The sequence below is a fragment of the Nicotiana tabacum genome, chromosome 13 (genome assembly GCF_000715075.1).
Source record: "Nicotiana tabacum cultivar K326 chromosome 13, ASM71507v2, whole genome shotgun sequence".
NCBI classification, from domain to species: domain Eukaryota; kingdom Viridiplantae; phylum Streptophyta; class Magnoliopsida; order Solanales; family Solanaceae; genus Nicotiana; species Nicotiana tabacum.
The window spans coordinates 21901638-21925699 of record NC_134092.1 but is presented as its reverse complement, the minus strand read 5'-3'; the positions used below and the strand labels follow the sequence as shown (position 1 = coordinate 21925699).

General features: G+C 37.8%; 1 long non-coding RNA gene across 1 annotated transcript; it reads right to left on the bottom strand.

Moving 5' to 3' along the window:
• Positions 1-19945: 19945 nt before the first annotated feature.
• Positions 19946-23611, bottom strand: LOC142167810 (uncharacterized). Its single transcript, XR_012697949.1, has 2 exons — positions 23226-23611; positions 19946-20521 (listed from the first exon to the last, which is right to left on the bottom strand). It is a non-coding gene; the product is annotated as an uncharacterized LOC142167810 (long non-coding RNA).
• Positions 23612-24062: the final 451 nt, after the last annotated feature.

Below are 24062 nucleotides of genomic sequence, written 5' to 3'. Positions count from 1 at the left end.
CTACAAGTCTTTTGTCAAGCCAGGGATCGCAAAACGCCCAATATCAGCGGTCCAAAAACCTATGGTCGACTTTGATGAAGAGTTGATCAAGAGGTTCCAGAGTTTGTTTGATGAGGTTAACATGGTGGAAATCGGGGAAGGTTCCAGTAATGCCGATGCGCAGCTCGTTGGACCAAATGTGAAGCTTAGCAATTGGAAAGCTACTCTTCTCCCCACCCGGAAGGAGTTTTGGTAGTTTGCTTTATTTTTCTTTCTGTTATCTGGATTATTCCAGGGTTGTAATCCAGATATTTTATTTTTTGCTTGTTTTAATGTACAAACCCTTCTATCCTTTTATTTTCAATGAAATGCAATTTCCCGTTTTCCATTATTCCTGATAGCGTTTCATTTTTGTTTTGTCTCCTTTTTCTGTACAGTTCTTTTTATGTTGGTTTCAATGACATAACATGCATAAGGAATTTTCAGCCAAATCTTAAAAGCCAATCTAATTCTGAAACAACAATCCAAGAAGTAGGGTGTGATGATGAAACAGAATATGATGAAGAAGCAACATTTCAGGAAATCAGTAGAGAACTAAATCACTTTGAAGAAAAACCCAAGCCTAATCTGAATGAAACTGAAGCAATCAATTTAGGAGATTAAGATAATATCAGGGAAACCAAGATAAGTGTGCATCTGGAACCACAAATCAAGGAAGAAATAATCAAAGCATTGTTTGAATATAAAAATGTTTTTGCATGGTCGTATGACGACATGCCGGGTTTGAGCACTGACTTGGTAGTTCATAAATTGCCAACTGATCCGGCATTCCCTCCAGTCAAGCAAAAGTTAAGGAAGTTCAAGACTGACATGAGTGTGAAGATCAAAGAAGAAATCACAAAGCAGCTTGACGCAAAGGTCATTCGGGTCACTCGATATCCCACTTGGTTAGCTAATGTCGTGCCAGTACCAAAGAAGGATGGTAAGACCAGGGTCTGTGTCGATTATCGTGATCTCAATAAGGCAAGTTCAAAAGATAACTTTCCATTGCCGAACATTCATATTCTGATCGACAAATTGTGCCAAGCATGAGATTGGGTCTTTTGTGGATTGCTATGCGGGATATCACCAGATCCTGATGGATGAGGAAGATGCAGAAAAGACAGCATTCATCACACCATGGGGGACATACTGCTATCGGGTAATGCCATTTGGTTTGAAGAATGTTGGGGCAACTTACATGGGGGCAATGACTACCATATTTCATGACATGATACACAAGGAAATTGAGGTTTATGTAGATGATGTGATCATAAAGTCAAAGAAGCAGTCCGACCATGTTGAATACTTGAGAAAGTTTTTCCAAAGGCTCCGCAAGTACAACCTCAAGCTCAATCCAGCAAAATGTGCATTTGGTGTCCCGTCCGGAAAACTGTTAGGATTCATAGTCAGTCGACGCAGTATTGAGTTGGACCCATCAAAGATCAAATCCATCCAAGAATTGCCATCGCCAAAGAACAAAACCGAGGTAATGAGCCTTCTCGGAAGGTTAAACTACATTAGCAGGTTTATTGCTCAACTCACGACAATTTGTGAGCCCATCTTTAAGTTGCTGAAGAAGAATGTTGCGGTTAAGTGGACTGATGAGTGTCAGGAAGCATTTGATAAGATCAAGAGTTACCTGTCAAACCCACCTGTGTTGGTCCCGCCAGAACCTGGGAGACCTTTAATTCTCTATTTGACGGTATTGGATAATTCTTTCGGTTGTGTGTTGGGTCAACACGACATCACGGGCAAGAAAGAGCGAGCCATTTATTATCTCAGCAAGAAGCTCACTCCTTATGAGGTTAAGTATACTCTTCTTGAAAGGACATGTTACGCCCTGACTTGGGTGGCACAAAAGTTGAAGCATTATCTGTCATCCTACACTACTTACCTCATTGCTCGCATGGATCCTCTAAAGTATATCTTTCAAAAGCCTATGCCCACAGGAAGATTGGCAAAGTGGCAGATTTTACTCACAGAGTTTGACATCATCTATGTGACTCGGACCGCGATGAAAGCCCAAGCCCTGGTCGATCACTTGGCCGAGAATCCGGTGGATGAAGAATATGAGCCATTGAAGACTTATTTTCCTGATGAAGAAGTGATGTATGTTGACGAGGCTGATCATGATGAAAAGCCAGGTTGGAAACTCTTCTTTGATGGAGCTGCTAATATGAAAGGTGTCGGAATAGGGGCTGTACTCATTTCTGAAACAAGGCATCACTACCCCGTAACAGCTCAGCTTCGATTTTATTGCACTAATAACATGGCTGAATACGAGGCATGCATTCTGGGTTTGAGGCTAGCTATAGACATGGGATTTCAAGAAATATTGGTTTTGGGAGACTTAGATTTGTTGGTTCACCAGATTCAGGGAGAATGGGAGACTCGAGATTTGAAGCTCATACCGTATCGACAATGTCTGCATGATCTTCGTCAACGATTCAGGTCGGTAGAATTCAGGCATATTCCCAGGATTCACAATGAGATTGTCGACGCCTTGGCTACTCTGGCGTCAATGCTACACCATCCGGATAAGACTTATGTCGACCCTCTGCATATCCAAATCCATGATCAGCATGCCTATTGCAATGTGGTTGAGGAGGAACCTGATGGTGAGCCTTGGTTCCATGATGTCAAGGAATACATCAAATCGGGGGTATATCCGGTACATGCCACAGGTGATCAAAAGAGAACCATTTGACGTCTGGCTAATGGATTTTTCTTAAGTGGGGGAATATTGTACAAGAGAACTCCAGATCTAGGATTACTAAGGTGCATAGATGCTAAACAAGCTTCGACTATCATGGCCGAAGTGCATTCCAGAGTTTGCGGGCCGCATATGAGTGGGCATGTCCTGGCAAAGAAGATTCTTCGAGCAGGTTATTATTGGCTCACCATGGAACGAGATTGCATCAGCTTCGTTTGCAAATGTCATCAATGCCAGGTGCACGATGATTTGATTCATTCCCCGACATCTGAGTTGCACACAATGTCTGCACCTTGGCCCTTCGTTGTTTGGGGCATGGATGTCATTGGGCCAATTGAGCCGGCAGCGTCAAACGGGCATAGGTTTATTCTGGTGGCCATTGATTACTTTACCAAGTGGGTCGAAGCTGTAACTTTCAAGTCCGTGACCAAGAAGGCGGTGGTAGATTTTGTTCATTCAAACATCATTTGCCGGTTCGGAATTCCCAAGGTAATCATCACAGATAATGCTGCTAACCTCAACAGTCATTTGATGAAAGAGGTATGCCAACAGTTCAAGATTATGCATCGAAACTCCACTCCGTATCGTCCTAAGGCAAACGGAGCTGTTGAGGCTGCTAACAAGAACATAAAGAAGATACTTCGTAAGATGGTGCAAGGTTCCAGACAATGGCATGAAAAGTTACCTTTGGCTTTACTGGGTTATCGCACTACGGTTCGCACTTCAATAGGTGCAACTCCCTATTTGCTAGTATATGGAACCGAGGCAGTTATACCTGCGGAAGTTGATATTCCATCCCTGCGGATCGTTGCTGAAGCTGAAATTGATGATGATGAGTGGGTCAAGACCCGGTTAGAGCAATTGAGTTTGATTGATGAAAAAAGATTGGCAGCAGTATGTCACGGTCAACAAGAAGGTGCGTCCCCGAAAATTTGAGGTGGGTCAGTTGGTGTTGAAACGCATCCTTCCACATCAGGCTGAAGCTAAAGGCAAGTTCACCCCAAACTGGTAGGGGTCGTTCATTGTGACAAAGGTGTTGCCCAATGGTGCTTTGTATTTAACAGACATAGAAGGTAAATATGTGGATATGGCTATCAATTCTGATGCAGTCAAGAGATATTATGTATGATTTTTTTTACTTATCTTCAATCGCATTTTGTATTAGGCATGTTCAAAGTTGGAATGATGAAGGCATTTTATTCTGTTATCCCAAATACTTTTATCATTTGGTACCCCTTTTTGAGCCTTATTTATGTTCTTTCATACCTCTCTTTTGGAATCAGAAGTAGAGCTGGAAATAGAAGAAAAAAAAAAGAAGAGCAAAAGAAAAAAAAGAAAAAAAAAAGAAAGGAGAAAAAGAAAAAGAAAAAGAAAAGCAAAGTAAAAAAAACAAAACAACTTTTACTAGTTTGAACTATGTTCGACCTGATTCCTATTAAGGATACGTAGGCAGCCTTACACGTTCGGTCCTATCAAAATAAAAATTCAAAATTCCCCAGATTCGATGAAACTGGGGCAGAAGTTTTAGCTTTGTAAAAAGATCTGATTCCAAAAGTTGTAATTTTGAACCCCTTCATCTTAAATTATTTTGAGCCTGCATGCCACCCTTTCTTTCTAACCCTGTCCAAAATCTACACTACAGTCCAAAGAAAGACCTTCCGATCAACTTTGAGGATGCCAAATCAAGTGAGATGGAGGTATTATTTACATCATGGGTAGCACCTTTGTTCATGGGCACAAGAAAAAGTGAATAAATGAGAGAGTCTTATTGGTGAAAACCCTCATGGGCACCATAGGGCGATGGTGAGTCGAGAGAAAATTCAAATGAGAGAGTCTTATTGGTGAAAACCCTCACGGGCACCATATGGCGATGGCGAGTCGAGAGAAAATTCAAATGAGAGAGTCTTATTGGTGAAAACCCTTATGGGCACTGTAAGGCGACAATGAGTTGAGAGAGGAGCAAATGAGAGAGGTTTGCTGGTGAAAACCCCTCGGGGCATTACAAGCCGAATGGGGTTCATGACTTTACAGAGAAATTGAATTATGGAAACCCCGGTTTTGAAGTATGAAGACATGGCATGAACTGAAATGTGATTAGTTGGATGGATTAGGCTAATCAATCCGAAATGCATGTCATGATCATTGGAGCCAGTTGCTTCATTCAGATAAGTCTCTTTTCCACTTTTCTTCAAATAGCCATCTTTTTTTTTTCCTAATTCTCGAAGTCACTTCGCTTCGTTTCTTTTGGGTCTATTTTTCTAAGTCTATGTCAAATCAGTTTTTGTTAAGCAAGCAAGAAAGGACTTCAAAGCTCATTACCAGCTTTTTATTTGCACCAAGCGAAATTCGGCCAGGCACATCACAAGTGACATGATTTAGAATGAGCAATGCGGTGGTAACTGAAGTTCAGGTGGTCAAGTGATTCATGAATTTGTAGGAAATGTAAAGGTTCAACAGTTGTCAGAATGAAAGTACCATACGACAAGTTGAGTGTAAGGGATTCAAGTCATTCAGAGGCTTTGTGGTCGAGGTCCGATCAAAAGGTCAAACAATTCTTTGTAGCCCGAAACAGCTAATAAAAATGAAGCGGGGTAGTGGCAGAAGCAGACACTTTCAGCAAGGATGCCACAAACTAACCGCCACATTTTCAAATTGACAAAATTTTCTTTGTTTTAAGCAGGGGAAAGAAATTTTGTTTGCTTTGCCAGGAATCCACCATGAGAAAGCATGCTCCATATAAGTTCAGTTTTAAGTTTTCAGGACCCTCCTGGATAACGGGATTTAATTTCATGTTTTCAGGACCCTCCTGGATAATGGGATTTAATTTCAAGTTTTCAGCACCCTCCTGGATAATGGGATGCAACTAACAATCAATGAATGTTGCTGCTACAAACTGGGACAGAAAATTTTCTCTGTTTTGTCTGTGTTGTTGTGATAGCAGGCGCCCACCTGGAGAACGGGGGAATTTATTTCAAGTTTTAAAAATCAGGCGCCCACCTGGAGAACGAGGAAATTTATTTCAAGTTTTAAGTCATCAGGCGCCCACCTGGAGAACGAGGGAATTTATTTCAAGTTTTAAGTTATGAGGCGCCCACTTGGAGAATGAGGGAATTCATTTCAGTTTTAAGTCAAAATCAAGCGCCCACCAGGAGAACGAGGGAATTTATTTCAAGTTTTAAGTCATCAGGCGTCTACCTGGAGAATGAGAAAATTCGTTTCAGTTTTAAGTCAGCATAGGCGCCCACCTAGAGAATGAGGAAATTTATTTCAATTTTCAAGTCATTAGCAGTCGCCCACCTGGAGAATGAGGAAATTCATTTCAGAATTCATTCCAAGTTTAAAGTTAGCATCAGGAGCCCGCCTGAAGAACATGGTCAACTTTCAGTTTTTAAGTTCAAGTCAGAGACGACAGGATCCCGCCTGAAGAATAGGGGCAATCTCCAGTTTTGTTTTCAATTCAAATCAGAAGTAGCACGAGTTGCTTGAGGAATAAGGTTTTTACCTCGAGGCACAGGATTCAAGATGACCAAAAAAGAAGTCTCAATCCAAAATAAAGAAAAGAAAAGGAAAAGAAGTGAATCTGAAATGCAGAAGCAGATGAAAGGATGTGGACTGCTCAAGACATGACTGAAGTCACAAGCTTTGCATGTCGCGTTTTGATCCGAAGAAACCATAGAAGAATGAACTAGCACCTGCAGCTAGCAAGCATCAAGGTTCAAATCAAAAGTCTGCATGAAGAATCATTCAAGACTCAAGATCAAGCTTCAGAAGACTTATAGATAGGAATCTTGTAACTCATAGCTGATAGGGTTGTTTAGTTCCGTTAGATTTTGATTTTTATGTAATGACAGGACCACGGACCGGAGCCTCGACGGAACTTCACTCGACTCTCTCATCCTCTCCACACACTCCATCACTTCATTCACCTCTAAACTACACGTGACCTGATTTCTTTAAAGCCAAGGATATGTAGGCAGCTCAGATAGCAGGGCTCGGTCACAATCTTTTGTCCGTCTTTGTTTCGTTTTGAATAAGCGTCGGGTCATAAATCAATTACGTTGCTTATTGTTCTTTGCTCCGAAAACTCTTCATGTTTCCAAGCAAAGAGGGGCAGCTGTAAGCACGTAATTTTTGGCCCGTACAACTTTTAAAAGTAGTATTTCAAAAAATATTTGTTTATTTTTCATTTTTTTATAGGATTTCAGTCAACTTTTAGTTTTAATTTTAAAGCATAAGTTTAAAAATACAAAAATAGTTTTATAATATTTCTTTTCTTATTATATATTTTTGTTAGCTTATTAGTATTTTATGATATTTATAATATTTAAAAAATACCAAAAATATTTTTATTTTTAATCTATAGTTCACTTTAATAGTTTATTCGTATTAACTAAGATTAATTAGTATATTTTGGTAGTATTAGTATTTTTATTTTTATTTTTGTTCAATGTGAATTGAATTTGGGCCAATTGGGAGTTCATTTTCGAATTTTGGTGGCCCAGCAAGACAAAGGCCTATTATTCCCAAATCCTTTTCTCACCCTTTAAAACCCCCTTAATCATAGCCATTGATCTACTTTCATCCAAGAGCTAGGATTAATTTTCCTACACCATATAAAATCCTAATAGAACCCTAATCTAAAAGAACCTAATTCCTACCCCTACCAAAAAAAAGGAACGCCGCTGCTTCCTTCAAAAGAAAAATGACCCCATTTCCTTCTCATCAGCTCTCACGCACACATTCGAGAGAATCAGCGGCAGACTGAATCTCCTAAGCTAAAGGAAAAAGACACACACACTCTTTTTCTTGGCCACCAATTAATCCCTATACCTACACATATATATCTTCCACTCACCCAACACACAAGAGGGGAATAGATAGTGAGAGCAAATTGGGGAGAACAAATCTGGGAAAGCTAAGGGAAACAGATAGAGCAAAGAGAGAAAAGAGAGGCCTGGAGAACGAGAGAAAAACAGAGTAGTTTGGGAACGGATTTAGAAAAAAGAGAGGGATGCCACAGTTCAATTCCATGGACGCCACCTAATTTCCCACTCTACATTAATCTCTATTAAGCACCCATTACCACCACCTTCAATACTTACCTTCTTCTCTGCACCCGTCTCGTCATCTCCTTTCCTTAATAGAGCTTCACATCAATTAAGTCAGAGACAGAGCACCTTGTAACAGGCTCAAAACGAATTCCCAACCCATACCACAGCTCAAGATGGTGTGAGTCGATTAAAAAAGTTTGCGAGGTAGCCATGTTGTCGGTGAGGTATCTCGTTAGAGGTTTTCCGGTCCAGCTTGGGTTCTGGTTCGTGATTTTGATGGTTCGATTTTATTATATAATTCAAGTTTGGGTTCCTTAAATTCTTCAATTTCAAGGAAAAATCGCTCTAACTGAGGTTCAATTCTTCAATCCTCTACTCATTTTATTCTAGCTTAATGTTAATTGTTGGTTTGGTGATTTGATTATGTGATTTGTTTAATTGTTGACTATGGTTTTGAATTTGTTCATTTAGTTATCTGCTCGCATGCTACTCGAATTGCTTGTTGTTGAACACAATTTTATCACAGTAAAGTTGTGGGTTGCGGAAGTTATAAATTTCGAAATACTTAGCATGATGGGAATTTTCTGTTGCATGTTAAAGGAATTATATCTGGTTGTCCATATTTCTGTTTGCCTCGAGTGGTTGTCCATTGTCCTACACTATCTGTTTCACTTAGGGAAATATGGTTTAGAAATGCGCTAGTAATTTTAGGCACGATTAATAATAAATCATCGCGGCTATGGGTACGGTTCTCGTGGCATGGTCGTGATATATAATCCTCAATTCGAGTGTGCGTTTCACGTGACACGATCGTAACTTCAAATAATAATATAAATAAGCATGTCGTCAACCGCGGGTGCAATTCATGTGGCGCGGTTTGCGATGTGTGCCAAAACAACAAGTGTACGACATCGTGACTTGTTCCAGAAATAATTCCATAAATAATTAAAAGCGGTTAAAAAGCTAAAATGCACAATAGGTTATAAATATGTATTAATCGAATAATTAGGCCAATTATTAATAGTTGAGCAACCGTGTTAAAATTACGGAATTCGGGAGTGCCTCACACTTTCTCCCGGGTTAACAGAATTCTTTACCCGGTCTTCTGTGTTCGCAGACCATAAATAGAGTCAAATTTTCTCGATTTGGGATTTAAAATAAACCGGTGACTTGGGACACCATAACTTATTCCAAGTGGCGACTCTGATTTTAATAAATAATCCCATTTCGAATATTGTCACTTTAATTGAAAAAACTCCCTTATCCCCTATCCCCTCGGGAAAAATGGAGGTGTGACAATTAGTTTAAGATATCAAATTAATAAAAGTGTTTAACAAGGAGGGACAAATGAACTAAGACAAGACCAATAACAAGTGAAGATATGAATTCGCAGTACTATGTCTCATTATTAGAGTTATGCTCAATCTTCATATTTCTATCAATGAATAGAGCTTTTATCATTAATTTGTTAAAGAATTTTGAAGGTCAATGATATTAATTAGGAAATTCAATATGTGATTTGCATTAGAACTGTTAGGCGAGCCCCAGACATTGGGCATTAGGCGTGTTTAGGGCGCACGGTCGAGCGCTTGAGGCGTAAGCCTCACAGAACTAAGCCCCATACATGAGCCCCAGCGCGTTTTGCAAGTGCCCCGCCCAAGGGCGAGTCCCAGAAATTCCTTTTAAAACACTGCTCCCACATGCTTTTATAAATCTAGGCCAAAAACAAAACCGAGTTATATATTCCCAAATCCTCACTTAATTAACATATTTAAATCCACACAAAAATAGATTGTAGAAGAGGAAAGAGATGGACCTGAAATAGTTTTCAGTTGATATAATTTCTGCAATTTACAGCAACTAAGGTGAGAAATAAATGAATCCGAGCAATTTCAACAAGAAACTTTCAAACAGGAGCAGCAAACCACGACCGGAAAACCCGAACGACGATCAACAACGGCGACGAACCCGACTCAAACTCTAACACCTCAAACGAAACCCCGTATTTTAAATCAAAATCCGAAAATAAAAATGACGAGCATAATCTTTTTTTTTTTTTGATTTTTTTTTTTTTCGAAAATTCACTCACAAACTTGTACTCAAACGTAGAAACATTTTTTTTTCTGGTTGTTCAAAGAAAAAAAAACAAAGAGGAGATTGAAGATATATTCGAAACCTTTAATTTTTCTCTACCCAATTCTGTCCGAAAAATCTGTCCAAAAATCCCTCTTTTTATTTTGTCCTCCACTCCCTCTATCTCTCTCTCCTTAAAATCCTATCTCCCCTTCGAAGTGTTACCCCCACTCAAACTCTCTCTCCCGAAAATTCTCCCTTCCTATCAAAGTGTTGTCCCCACTCCCTCTTTCTCTTCAATTCTCAATTTTCTTTTTGTCTTTTTCTATTCTTTTTGCTTGGAGAGGAAGAATCTTTCTTAAACGTGTGGTTCCCCATAATCAACATAATATCAAAAAAACTTCTTTTGCTATGTACTTGTGTGCATGTGTGGGGCCAAGTTAGTTGGGATAAGAATCCCAAAAATGAGATGCAACGTTCCATTTTTGCTTCTTTTTTTTCATTTTTTTTTGTTCTTTTTGATTTTGTCTTTTTTCATTTTATAAAAAGTAAGATAAACTACATAGCTAGACGAGATATAAGTAGCTAAAATAAAGGAAAATATTTTTGTACTTTTCATTTTTAAGAGAGAAAAAAAAAAGCAAAAAGGTCAAAACTAGTAAAAATAGCAAATTAGACCTAAAAGAAGTATCTAAGCACTAAAATATGTAAAATTTCAGGGAAGGTCAAAAATTACATGTCTACAGCGACAAAGAAAAGACAAGACAAGTTTTTGACCTGACCTTTATTTAAAAGAGAATAAAACTTAAAGAAAGGAGAATGTGACTGAGCCCCGGTATCTGGCTGCCTACATATCCTTAGTTATAAAGGAATCAGGTCACGTGTAGTTCAGAAGTAGAAAAAAAAATGGAGAAGGTTACCGAGGTGGAGAATCGAGTGAAGTGCCGTCGAGGTTCCGGTTCGCGATTCCTGCCATTACATAAAAAATAAAAAATCAAATAAAATTAAAATTACAAGAAAAACTACAAAATCTTATCTACTGTTTTGTCTTGAATCTTCTACAGTCTTGTTGTGCATATCGAACTGTTGACTCGCATTCTTGAGGCGAGCTTCTGCTACTTCTAACTTGAATTGACCATATTCTTCAGGCGGGCTCCTGCTGTTAACTCTGAAATGAATTCCCTCGTTCTTCAGGTGGGCGCCTGCTACTGACTTGAAACTTGAAATGAATTCTCTTATTCTCCAGGTGGGCGTCTGCTACTAATATGAAACTTGAAATAACTCTAAAATGAATTCCCTCGTTCTCCAGGTGGGCGCTTGCTACTAATGCCGAAACTTGAAATAAACTCTGAAATGAATTCCCTTGTCTCCAGGTGGGCGTTTGCTATTGACTTGAAATTTGAAATAAATTCTCTCATTCTCCAGGTGGGTGCCTGCAATCACAACAAAACAGACAAAACAAAGAACTTTTTCTACCCCGATTTGTACCAGGAACATTTGTGAGTGTTAGTTGAATCCCATTATCCAGGAGGATCCTGAAAACTTAAAACTAAATCCCATTATCCAAGAGGGTCCTGAAAACTTAAAATCAAATCTCATTATCTAGGAGGGTCCTGAAAACCTAGAACTAAATTCCATTATCCATGAGGGTCCTGAAAACTTAAAACAAAATCCCATTATTCAGGAGGGTCCTGAAAACCTAAAACTAAATCTCATTATCTAGGAGGGTCAAGAAAATTTAAAAACTAAATCCCATTATCCAGGAGGGACCTGAAAATTTAAAAGCTAAAACCCGTTATCCAGGAGAGTCTTGAAAGCTTAATACTAAATTCCATTATCCAGGAGGGTCCTAAAAGCTTAAAACTAGATCCCATTATCCAGGAGGGTCCTGAAAACCTAAAACTAAATCTCATTAACCAGGAGGGTCCTGAAAGCCTAAAACTAGATCCTGTTATCTATGAGGGTCCTGAAATCTTAAAACTAGATCTCGTTATCCAGGAGGGTCCTGAAAACTTAAAACTAAATCCCATTATCCAGGAGGGTCCTGAAAGCTTAAAACTAGATCTCGTTATCCAGGAGGGTCCTGAAAGCTTAAATCTAAATCTCGTTATCCAGGAGGATCCTGAAAGCTTAAAAATAGATCTTGTTATCCAGGAGGGTCTTGAAAGCTTAAAACTAAATCATGTTATCCAGGAGGGTCCTGAAAGCTTAAAACTAAATCACATTATCCAGGAGGGTCCTGAAAGCTTAAAAACTAAATCTCATTATCCATGATGTGCTTCTTGTCCTGATATCATTGTGATAATGCAGTGTTTGTAACACTGAGATTGTGTTATTGATATATATTTTGTGGATGTGTTGTTAGGAGTTGTTTTGGTGTTACTCTAGCAGGTGGTTAGGCCCAATTAAAGGGGAGACTCTGCCGAAATTTCTGAAAAAACTTTTGGGAGTTAGAAAACAATTTTGGGAGATTGAGACGTGCAAAGAAGAGACAAAATTATGTTATGTGTTTGAGGGTGAATGATCCTAAGCAGGGAAGAATGTAACACCTCGGAAAAATTTTTGAAATATTTCAACACTATCAAGAAAGTTGATGTGCATAGGCACGGGTTGCTATAGCCAGTTGAGACTAATATTGTGCGAGTGATGTTAATGTGAGCTCTAGAATAGCTGGTTATTGTTATTAAATTTGTGTCTTGGTTGTACTAAATTTGTGTCTTGGTTCTACTATATATATAATAAGCTTATAGCATTACAGTTGTGGTAGTGCTTGTTGAATTTACAATACGGTTCTCTACTTTAAGACATCTTTCATTTTGGCTACAAGGTTGCGCAGTTGTGGATTGAGTTATATTGGTGTGGCATATCAATGAGATAGTTGTGTTTAATACTATAAGGTCATTGGACCTAGAATGTGTACTATCAGGTTTGATTACGGTATATTGGAAGGATAATATTGAAAGTCGTCTTGGAAAGTGATTTTGGTTCTGGTTGGGGCGGGAGAGCTCCATGACTTGTCGATCTGATAATATGTTATGAGATTTCGCGTGTTTCTTTCACTATCAGCAGAGTGAGAAAGTTTTAGAACGAGGTTTTGTTTGATATGGGGTTTAATACTATTACCGGGTTACTTTGGAGTAGTTAATGTGATCGAAAATGGTATTGCAAACATGCGAGTTGTGTAGTATGTTTAGTGATTATATTTGGGGTTATGGTTATGGCTTAATACAGTTTGTTCAGACTCATACAGCATGTTGATGTGAGATTCAGGTCTTGAAAAGAAATTCTGAATGTTGGAAATTGAATTCCAAGGTTTATGGGCTAAGGTTGAAGTAATGATTTTTAATTATATTGTGTTGTCAGGCCTGTACAAATTACACGGAATAGGGTGGTGTGGGACCACCCCCGGGTACGTGCGTAATAAGATGGAATAGTGATTTGATGGCTTGGAAACAACTCTTGGCACGTTCGAGGACAACGTATGTTTAAGTGGGGGAGAATGTAACGACCCGGCCGATCGTTTTGAGTATTATAATCCCGTTTCCCAATTTACTGCTCAATTTATGCCTTACAATTTATTTATGACTTATCGGGTTAGTTGGTTCGGGTCCGAAAAGATTTCGGATTGAAATGAGACACTTAGTCTCATAATTGAAAACTTAAGTTGGAAAAGTTGATCAGATAATGACTTATGTGTAAACAACCTCGTAATTTAATTCTGATAATTCCAATAGCTCTGTATGGTAATTTTGGACTTAGGAGCGTGTCCGAAAAATTATTTGGAGGCCCGTAGTGGAATTAGGCTTGAAATGCCGAAAGTTGAATTCTTGAAAAGTTTGACCGGGGGGTTGACTTTTTGATATCGATGTCGGAATTCGATTCTGGAAATTGGAATAGCTTCCTTATGTCATTTATGACTTGTGTGCAAAATTTAACGTCATTCCGGATTGATTTGATGTATTTCGGCATAAGATATAGAATTTGAAAGTTTAAAGTTTGTGGTTTTAGCGTTGTTTGATGTGATTCGAGGCTTCAACTAAGTTCATATGATGTTTTAGGACTTGTTAGTATATTTGGTTGAGGTCCCGAGGGGCTCGGGTGAGTTTCGGGGTGGTTTCAGACCATTTTTAGGCCATTTTTAATTGCTGGTTTCTGCCTACAGAGGTGCTCATCGCGATCACGAACTTTTGGTCGCGTTCGGGAAGAGCAAACAGCAGCTTGGGGCCTTGTGAATCGCGATCGCGGAAGCTCTTTCGCGATCGCGTAGAACAAATATCTATTGCACTCGCCCGACTTTGAAACCTTATAGCTCGCAATCTATAAGAAATTTGGAGATGATCCAAACATGAAAGTTGTAGCCCCTGATATCTAGTTTTTCGAAAAGTAAACCATTTGTCATTTAGAGTTGTGTACAAAACGTTATGGTGGATACACTATAGGCTGTCTGGGAAGGGTTTGAAAATCTCTGTTGCAAAGGCCTAAATTTGGAAGCTTATATCTAGAAATATATAAGGAATTGGGAGATGAGAAACAAATAAAAGTTATAGCCCTTGGTGTTTAGTTTTCAGAAAGTTAAACCATTTACAATTTGGAGTTTTGTACAAAAAGGTATGACCATTACACTAGAGGCGGTGTGAAAGAGTTGGGGGAGTTTGTTCTTCGCGATCGTGATTGGTTTTCTACGATCGCGAAGAGCAATTTTGGGGCTGAAAAATTTTGTGCTTCACGATCGTGAAGAGTAAATACCTAGGCAGTAGCTATATTTCGAGGTTTCAGCCATTTTTGACATATTTGGAGATATGGAGCTCGGATTGAAGCGATTTTTTATGCGACTTTCACCATATGGATTAGAGTAAGTGTTTTATATCCTAAAGTGTTTATATTTCATGAATCTATGATTATATTCATCGTTTAATTTGTATTTTAAGGGAAGTAATCAAGATTTTTGTAAAATCTTCCAAAAATAAAAATTTAAGATTTGGAGGTCGAGTTGTTATTGGAATTCAATAAAATTGATATGGTTGAACTCGTATCTGAATGGTTGTTCGGATTTCATGAAAATTATGTCGGGTTCCGAGGGGCGGGTCCCGTATTGACTTTTGTTGATGTTTTGGAATAAATTTTTAAGTCGACGTATTATTATCCGGAATTATTTTCGACGAATTTTAATGGAGTTATACAATTAATTTGGATATATTTGAGCTGTTCGGAGGTCAATTCAAGCAAGAAGGCTATTTTAGAATATTGGCCTAATTTCAAAAAGGTAAGTATCTTGCTTAACCTCGAGTGGGGGAATTACCCATTAGGCATTGAGTCTTATGTTCCATTTTTGAAATGTGAAAAGACGTGTACGCGAGGTGACGAGTACGTACTCGGGCTTATACGTGCAAAATTCACTGAATTAAAGTCTTAGGCATTATTGTGTAGTAAATTGGAAAATGGTGGAAAATTATTAAATCTTCTGTTTGCCATGCATAAATCTTTATTGTTGAATTTGTTTTTATATGATAATTTGATGTGATTGTTACTTGAAATATTTATGAAATTTCGTGAGTATTGTTGGTTTAATATTTCTTGGAAATTAATTCCAATATAAATTTTCTTATGCAAATAATTAATTTAAGCGAACTTAAGAATAAGTGTTAATATAATTATCTAAATTTACATTAATGAAGGTTTTGCTTTATGCTGAGTAATTTCTATCTCTATTGATTATTTTTGGTTGTTATATACATTGTGTGGAGCCTTGGGCTATTTGTTGTGAAATTAATTGATTTTTGTTATATCTTTGAAATTTGGTTGTGGCCATTGGGCAAATTGTGATATGAATTGATTTTATTATGTTGTGTTAATTTCTCGTGTAAATTGTAGTGTTGTGTGAGTTATTATTTTGGGGAGATAAGGGTGGCATTTCACCGTTGATATTATGTGAGTATAAGGGTGGCATTTCACTGTTATTGTGTTTGTTGGAATATTATCTGGGCGAAGCGATAAGGGTGGCTATAGGAGCGATAAGGGCGGCTATTGATATTGTATGGGTGGAGCGATAAGGGTGGCTATAGGAGTGATAAGGGTAGAAATAGGAGCGATAAGGTGGCTATTAAATATTGTATGGGCGGAGCGATAAGGGTGGCTATCGGAGTGATAAGGGTGGAAATATGAGCGATAACGGTGGCTATTGCCAGAGACGATATGTGATGATGTGGGGTTGTAGTGTTGATAATTTTCATGTGATGTTGTGATTTTCTTGTGTTTACTTTTATACCTTGTGCAATTTGTCTTCTTGTTGGTAAATTGATAACAATCTGATTTATGTTGAAATTGAGAGCCCGTGGCTATTGCCAGACGGATTATAAATTGAAATATGGGCACGAGGTGCCGTGAGTAAATAATGAGGATAATTGGCACGTGAATTGTCCGTACAGTTATGATATGAAATGTGGGCACGAGGTGCTGTGATGAAATGATGATGATAATTGGCACGTGAATTGTCCGTGTAATTGTAATATGATTTAATTATGGGCACGAGGTGCCGTGGAAATATGAAAATGGGCTGAGACCCGTGTTTACGAAAAATATGAAAATGGGTTGAGACCCGTATTATTTTATAATTATGAAATGAGGCGTCACATGGTGACTTTTTAATTGAAAGAATTATATTCAAAATATTTATTTGGAAGGATTTTTATTTGAAAAGAATTATATGAAAGAATTGTATCTGAAAGATATTTATTTGAGAAAACTACATTTAAAAAAGAGTTATTTGGAAGAATTATATGTGAAGGATATTTATTTGAAAAACTTGAATTAATTGGGCGTACATGTATTTATTAATTGTTGAGTAATATTTATGGTATTCTTGTTGCCTTGATGTGCATACCACTGGTTGTTTTATCCTGCCCTTATTGCTATATGTTTTCTAGTATTTTGTATATTATATTGCACAAGTTATTAGACTAGTGAGTGTCTGGACTGTACCTCGTCTCTACTCCATTGAGGTTAGTCTTGATACTTACTGGGTACCGATCGTGGTTTACTCATACTACACTTTTGCACATTTTTGTGCAGAGCCAGGTATTGAAGATATCAGACTTGAGCAGAGTTAAAGCGGGATCGTAAGGATTCAAGGTAGAGCTGTTTGGTCGTCGCAGTCCCTTGGAGTCTTTTCATTTCATTGTACTATTAATTTTTAATCAAACAGTATTGTATATTCGGTCCTCGTGATCATTCCATGTATTCAGTTAGAGTTCGTGACTCAATACTATCAGTCTTGGGAGGTTGTATATTCATATTTGTTCCGCTATCAGTTTTGATTATTTATTTAATTTTAAAAAAATAATTTTAAAAGGTAATTGAAATCGGCTTACCTAGTCTTAGAGACTAGGTACCATCACAACGCCTGTGGTGGGATTTTGGGTCGTGACAACATTGCTCCTTCTGAATCATTTTACTTGCGATGTGCTTGGCCGAACTTCGCCTTGTGCAATCAAGAAGCCGGTAGTAAACTTTGAAGTCCTTTCTTGCTTGATTTAACAAGACTCACTTGAAAGAGACACAAAGAAATAGAACCAAAAGAACAAAATGAAGTGATTTTTGGCAAAAGTAACAAAAGGAAAGGTTTGAACAAATATGACTATTTGGAGAAGAGGGAAAAGAGATTTATCTGAGTGAAGTTGTTGGCTCCAATAATCATGACATGTATTTCGAATTGATCAGCCTAATCCGTCCAACCAATCACACTTTAATTTGCGTCATGCTTTCATACTTCGAAGTCGGGCTTTCAATGATCAAATTTCTCTGTAAAGTCATAAACCTCATTCGACTTGTAGTGCCCCGAAGGATTTTCAAAAACAAGACTCTCTCATTTGTTCATCTCACAACTCATTGTCGCCTTACGGTGCTCGCGAGTATTTTCACCAATAAGACTCTCATTTTATTTATTTTTGTTTCCATGAACAAAGTGCCACCCATGATGTAAGAAAATCATACCTCTATCTCACGCTTGACTTGGCATCCTCAAAGATTGATCGGAAGGTCTTTCTTTGGACCGTAATGTGGGCTTTTGGTCAAGGTTAGGTAGAAAGGATGGCATGAAGGCTCAAAATAATTTAAGATGAAAGGGTTTAGAATTATAACTTTTAGAATTAGATCTTTTGCCAAAACTAAAACTTCTGCCCCAGTTTCTTTGATTCTGGGGAATTTTAGATTTTTATTTTGATGGGACCGAACCTCGGAGTAAGGCTGCTTATGTATCCTTAAAAGTAGGGGTGGACATAATACTGGTCGAACCGAAAAAATCGACCGAACCGTGAATTTTGATTTTTCGGTTTCGGTTTAATCAGTTTTTTGGTCGGTGCACGATTTTTAAATTATTAATTTTTGGTTTTTCGATGCGGTTTATGGTTTTGGTGTTTCGGTTTTCGATTTTACCGAAAAATCAAAATTTTGGGTATTAGTTATTACCCATTTTAGGTTGAAGCCCAATACCTATTTGAACTTTGAAGCCCAATTTAGTTTACCCAAACCCATCGGTTACACTGACTAAATCACTAATACACTATTACACTTAGTCACTTTCCAATTTCCATTTCCCAAACCTAAATAAAGAATTAGATTTAGGGTTCTTTGGTTCTTCCTTCTTCTTGTGCAACTGCTGCGACTACGACTCGTCGTCGCCGACTGCTGCGACTTCTTCTGAGTTCCTGTGAATTCTGCGCCTTAAATACTGCAGTTCTGTGAATGGTATACATCATTCAACAATTCCTTCATAACTATTCAAAAAGTTTTTTAAAGTTTGAAAAATCCTAACATTTTGCTGCTTTTAAACATTTGCATGCATTAATTTTGACAAACTTCCTAATAGATAATGTTCAATGGTATAGGAACTTGGGACAAAATTAACACCTTGACTTGCAGGGGATTGGTCACTTAATCTATTTGGAGCTGAGAAAAATATTGCAAGGTGTGGGCGTTCGAACCGTACTTTGCTGGGGAGATAAGGAGTCTGAAGGATTTTGGCTTAAGCAGGTAAACCTTCAATAATGCTTGTATGGGGTTGAACTATAACCAATCATGGAAGATTTTAGAATATAATACATTACTAAATATGTATAAAAGATTCCCAAAATATGCTATTTAAGGTAAGTTCCATATTTTTGATAAACTTTATCAAGTCGAAAACAAAATATATCAAAATGCATTATGGTATTTAACTTCTGATAATCCATCTGCATCAAATAGGTGCATAGATACTGGCTATGCGTATGCTTTCTCTGTTGCTCCTACACTTTATGATAATAAGCAATATGTGTAGGGGTTTTCAGTTATTGGTCAAGTTGACATGAAAGGCAGAGATCACAAGCTCCCCGTTAAGGCTGATATTCAAAAAGCATTGTGTTTTCCTGGTAGTTCAAATCTCATAATTTCTCATTTCAACAAGGACAGCTTACACGATTCTGCAGTGTATCTAAATTTAAAATTCCCCTTAAAGCCTTCAGGAGAGGATTGCCAATCTCCAGTTCTTCTAGAACAAAGAGAAACTGTGTCTCAGGGAAATGACCATACCCAGGAAAGAAATGAGGAAATTAAAAGCATCGGCTCTAACTACTATGGTAAGTGAAGCTACAACCACTTCTGCTAATTCACATAACCGCATTAAGTGATGTTCCTACAAACCGTAAATACTTGTTGTTCCTACAACGGTTTAAAACCGAAAAAATAAACCGGAAATAACCGAACCGAATTTTAAAAAAATCGCACCGAACCGTAAATACTTTGGTTTGATTTGGTTATTAATATTACAAAATCGAAAATCGATAAATTGAACCGTACTTTAATAATAACCGACCGAACCGACTGACGCCTACCCCTACTTAAAAGGAATCAGGTCAAACGTAGTTCCAACCACGATTCATTTTGTTTTGTTCCTTTATTTTCTTCCTTTTTTTCCTTTCCTTTTTTTTTCTTCTTCTTCTTTTTTTTTATTTTCTTTTCTAGTTTCTAACTCTATTTCTGATTCCAAAAGAGGGGTATGAAAGAAAATAAAAATAAGGATCAAAAGGGGTAACAAAGGATAAAAGTATTTGGATAGCAGAATAAAATACCTTCGTCATACCAAACTTTGAAAAATCCAAGTACAAAACATGTGATTAAAGATGAGCTAAGAAATCATACATAGTATCTTTTGACTGCATCAGAATTGATAGCCATATCCACAACTTATCCTTTTATGTCTGTTAAATACAAAGTACCATTGGGCAACACTCTTGTCACAATGAATGGCCCCTGCCAATTTGGGGTAAACTTTCCTTTAGCTTCAGCCTGATGTGAAAGGATGCGTTTCAATACTAGCTGGCCCACTTCAAATTTTCAGGGATACACCTTCTTGTTGTATGCTCTTGCCATTCTCTTTTGATACAATTGACCATGACACACTGATGCCAATCTTTTCTCATCAATTAAATTCAACTGCTCCAACCGGGTTTTGACCCACTCATCATCATCAATTTAAACTTCAACGACAATTCAAGGGATGTGGTCTCAACCTTTATTTCCTCAAATGTTGTTTCTTCATCATATTCAGCTTCTTGGTTCATTATTTCAAGACTAGACTGGCTTTTAAGATCTGGCTGGAAAATTTTCATGCATGTCATGTCATTGGAACCTTCATAAAAAGAATTGTACAAAGAAAAATGAAAATAAAACACATATTTGGACTAATAAAAAATGAAAAATTGCATTTCACTGAAAATGAAAGGATAGAAGGGTTTGAACATCAAAACAAGCAAAAGTAAAAATCCGGGTTACAACCCTGGAATAACCCAGATAACATAAAGAAAAACAAAGCAAACTACCAAAAATCCTCCCGGGTGGGGAGAAGAGTAACTTCTCAAATGCTAAGCTTCACATTCGGCCCAACGAGCTGCATATTGTGTTGCTAGAACCTTCCCCAATTTCAACCATAGCAACCTCACCAAACAGACTTTGGGAGTTCTTGATCAGCTCTTTACCACCTTCAATTATTGGTTTTGGGATTGATGATATTGAAAATTTTGCAACCCCCGACTTGACAAAAGACTTAGAGGTGTGCGGGACAGGTATGGTAGAAATCCCAGACTCCCCATCCTTACGAACTATTTCAATCATGTGTGTCTCTATATAGGCTGGCAAAGGATTTTGGTTGATTTTTGGCACATCTAGGCTCTATACTACAATTTGATTTGTATCAATAAGCTCTTTGATTGCTCTTTTCAAATGCCAACACTTCTCTATGTCGTGCCCTGTGGCATTAGAACAATATGTGCACCTTAGAGAATAATCAAGGTTCTTTGGGGGTGAATTTGGTATCTTTGCCTCAATTGGCCTCAACACGTCCAATTGCATCAACCTTTGAAACAAACTGGCATAGGACTCGCCCAGAGGGGTGAAGGTTTCTTTATGTTGTTGCCTTTCTCTCCTATACTCCAGCCTTGGTCGAATATTCAGACCAGTTGGGTTTCGGTAGGGTTGTGGGGATGGAGAAGGGTTTTGTGGAGCTGGCGCACACCACTGCGGGTAAGAATGAGGTTGAGCATATGATTTTGCGTGATGAACATGGTATGGGGGAGGTCGAATTGAGTATTGAGGATCTGGTGGTGGGAAATAATGTTTGAGTGGATTATATGGGGCTTGGGTGTAGGTTTGGGGTTGGGGTCGAGGCTGAGTGTACTGGTGAGGTGGACCCCTTGGACCATGTCGTGCTCCGAAACAACCATAGCAACATCATCCATTCTCTTCTTACCCAACAAGCTTCATGTGCCATTCTGAATTGTTTGTGTGGTTGCTTTTATAGCAGAGTAGCTCATGATCTTTCTTGACTTGAGGCCCTCTTCCACCATCTCTCCCATCTTTACTACATCATTAAAAGTCTTGCCCGTGGCTGAGATCAAGTGTCCAAAGTAAGTAGGTTCTTGGGCTTGAATAAAGTACTTGGCTATCTCGTCTTCTTCCATCGGAGGATTGACCTGGGCAGCTTGTTCTCTCCATCTGAGCATGTATTCCCTAAAGCTTTCATTAGGCTTTTTTTTCTATCTTTATCAAGAAGAGGCAATTCAGGACAATATCTATATTATACTGAAAGTGTCGGGCAAAGGCCTGAGCCATATCGTCCCATATATACCACCTGCTAGCATCTTGATGTATGTACTATTATCAAAAGATTTTTTAGAATCGCCACTTGATATTTGATTTTGGTGTGCCAAGTCACCGTTTAAAAAATGATTTTTTCTTTTGAAAACACGTTAGACTCTAAAACATAGTCCGCACCAAAAATTCTAAGTAAGGGGTTCATTTGACTCGGGAAGAAGGTATTAGGCATTCCCTAAGTCCCGTGAAAGTCACGGTTGCATACATGATCTAGTTGGCTTTTAAGAATACTTGAAGTGAGGCGAAACACACAAAAGCAAATAAACACAAAAGAGGTTCGAGGTTGTCCCTACCTAAATAAAGAAAAGGAAATAATAGAAATATATCTAATTATCCTACTATGCCTCCATGATGATGTCGTCTTGGCCTCCGTTTACAAGTACTTCGGGGCATTCCCCAGATAAATATATTTACAAGTTTCGCGGAGCAATTCCCGGATAAAATAATAACTAAGGGACAACCTCTAACCTCAAATAAACAAAGTTCTAAAGTTTGCCTGCCCGAGTTTTAACGGCCTAAAATGCTCCTAGCGATCAAAGTAAAATAGAATAGCGAACATGTAAAACTCAAATTTCAGTTTTGCTTCCTTTAAATCCCAACCCCACGGTTGTACATTGTCAACAAATAAGTGGCATGAACTCACAAATAAGCATATTGGCTACATGGTAACACACAAAATGATGCCATTTTACCACACCAATTTGTAGTATTTTTAAAATGAATAAGAATCCAGAATATTTCTCTACTCAACTTAACCAATAAACTCTACTAACTACAAGTAAATTTGGATAATAAGCAGAAAGGATTATTTACTCCTATAACTAATCTGGAACTAACAAGAACTTAAAGGCACTAAAAATATTTTTTAATTGGAAACAGTGTTAAGGAACCTTTAAAGTTGCAAGAAAAGTAGAATTCTAGTAGAGCAAAACTCATGTATAAAACTCCATATTTTAATTTTTAGGCAACTTAATATCACATCCTACTTAGAAGTGAATCTACTATTCTTCAAAGATATTTCAACAAACTAATTACGAGCACACAAAATAGTGAAAAATCAACTCTCACATGCTTTTATAAATCTAGGCCAAAAACCAAACTGAGTTATATATTCCCAAATCCTCACTTAATTAACATATTTAAATCCACACAAATATAGATTGTAGAAGAGGAAAGAGATGGACCTGAAATAGTTTTCAGTTGATATAATTTCTGCAATTTGCAGCAGCTAAGGTGAGAAATGAATGAATCCAAGCAATTTCAACAAGAAACTTTCAAACAGGGGCAGCAAACCACAACCGAAAAACCCGAACGACGATCAACAACGGCGACGAACCCGACTCGAACTCTAACACCTCAAACGAAACCTCATATTTTAAATCAAAATCCGAAAATAAAAATGACGAGCATAATCTTTTTTTTAAGTTCTTTTTTTTTTTTGAAAATTCACTCACAAACTAGTACTCAAACGTAGAAATATTTTTTTTTCTGGTTGTTCAAAGATAAAAAACAAAGAGGAGATTGAAGATATATTCGAAACCTCTAATTTTTCTCTATCCAATTCTGTCCTAAAAATCTGTCCAAAAATCCCTCTTTTTATTTTGTCCTCTACTCCCTCTATCTCTCTCTCCTTAAAATCATTTCTCCCCTTCGAAGTGTTACCACCACTCAAACTCTCTCCCGAAAATCTTCCCTTCCCCTCAAAGTGTTGTCCCCACTCCCTCTTTCTTTTCAATTCTCAATTATCTTTTTGTCTTTTTCTATTCTTTTTGCTTGGAGAGGAAGAATCTCTCTTAAACGTGTGGTTCCCCATAATCAAAATAAAATCCATAAAAAATTCTTTTGTTATGTGCTTGTGTGCATGTGTGGGGCCAAGTTAGTTGGGATAAGAATCCCAAAAATGAGATGCAACGTTCCATTTTTGCTTCTTTTTTTTCATTTTTTTTGTTCTTTTTGATTTTGTCTTTTTTCATTTTATGAAAAGTAAGATAAACTACATAGCTAGACGAGATATAAGTAGC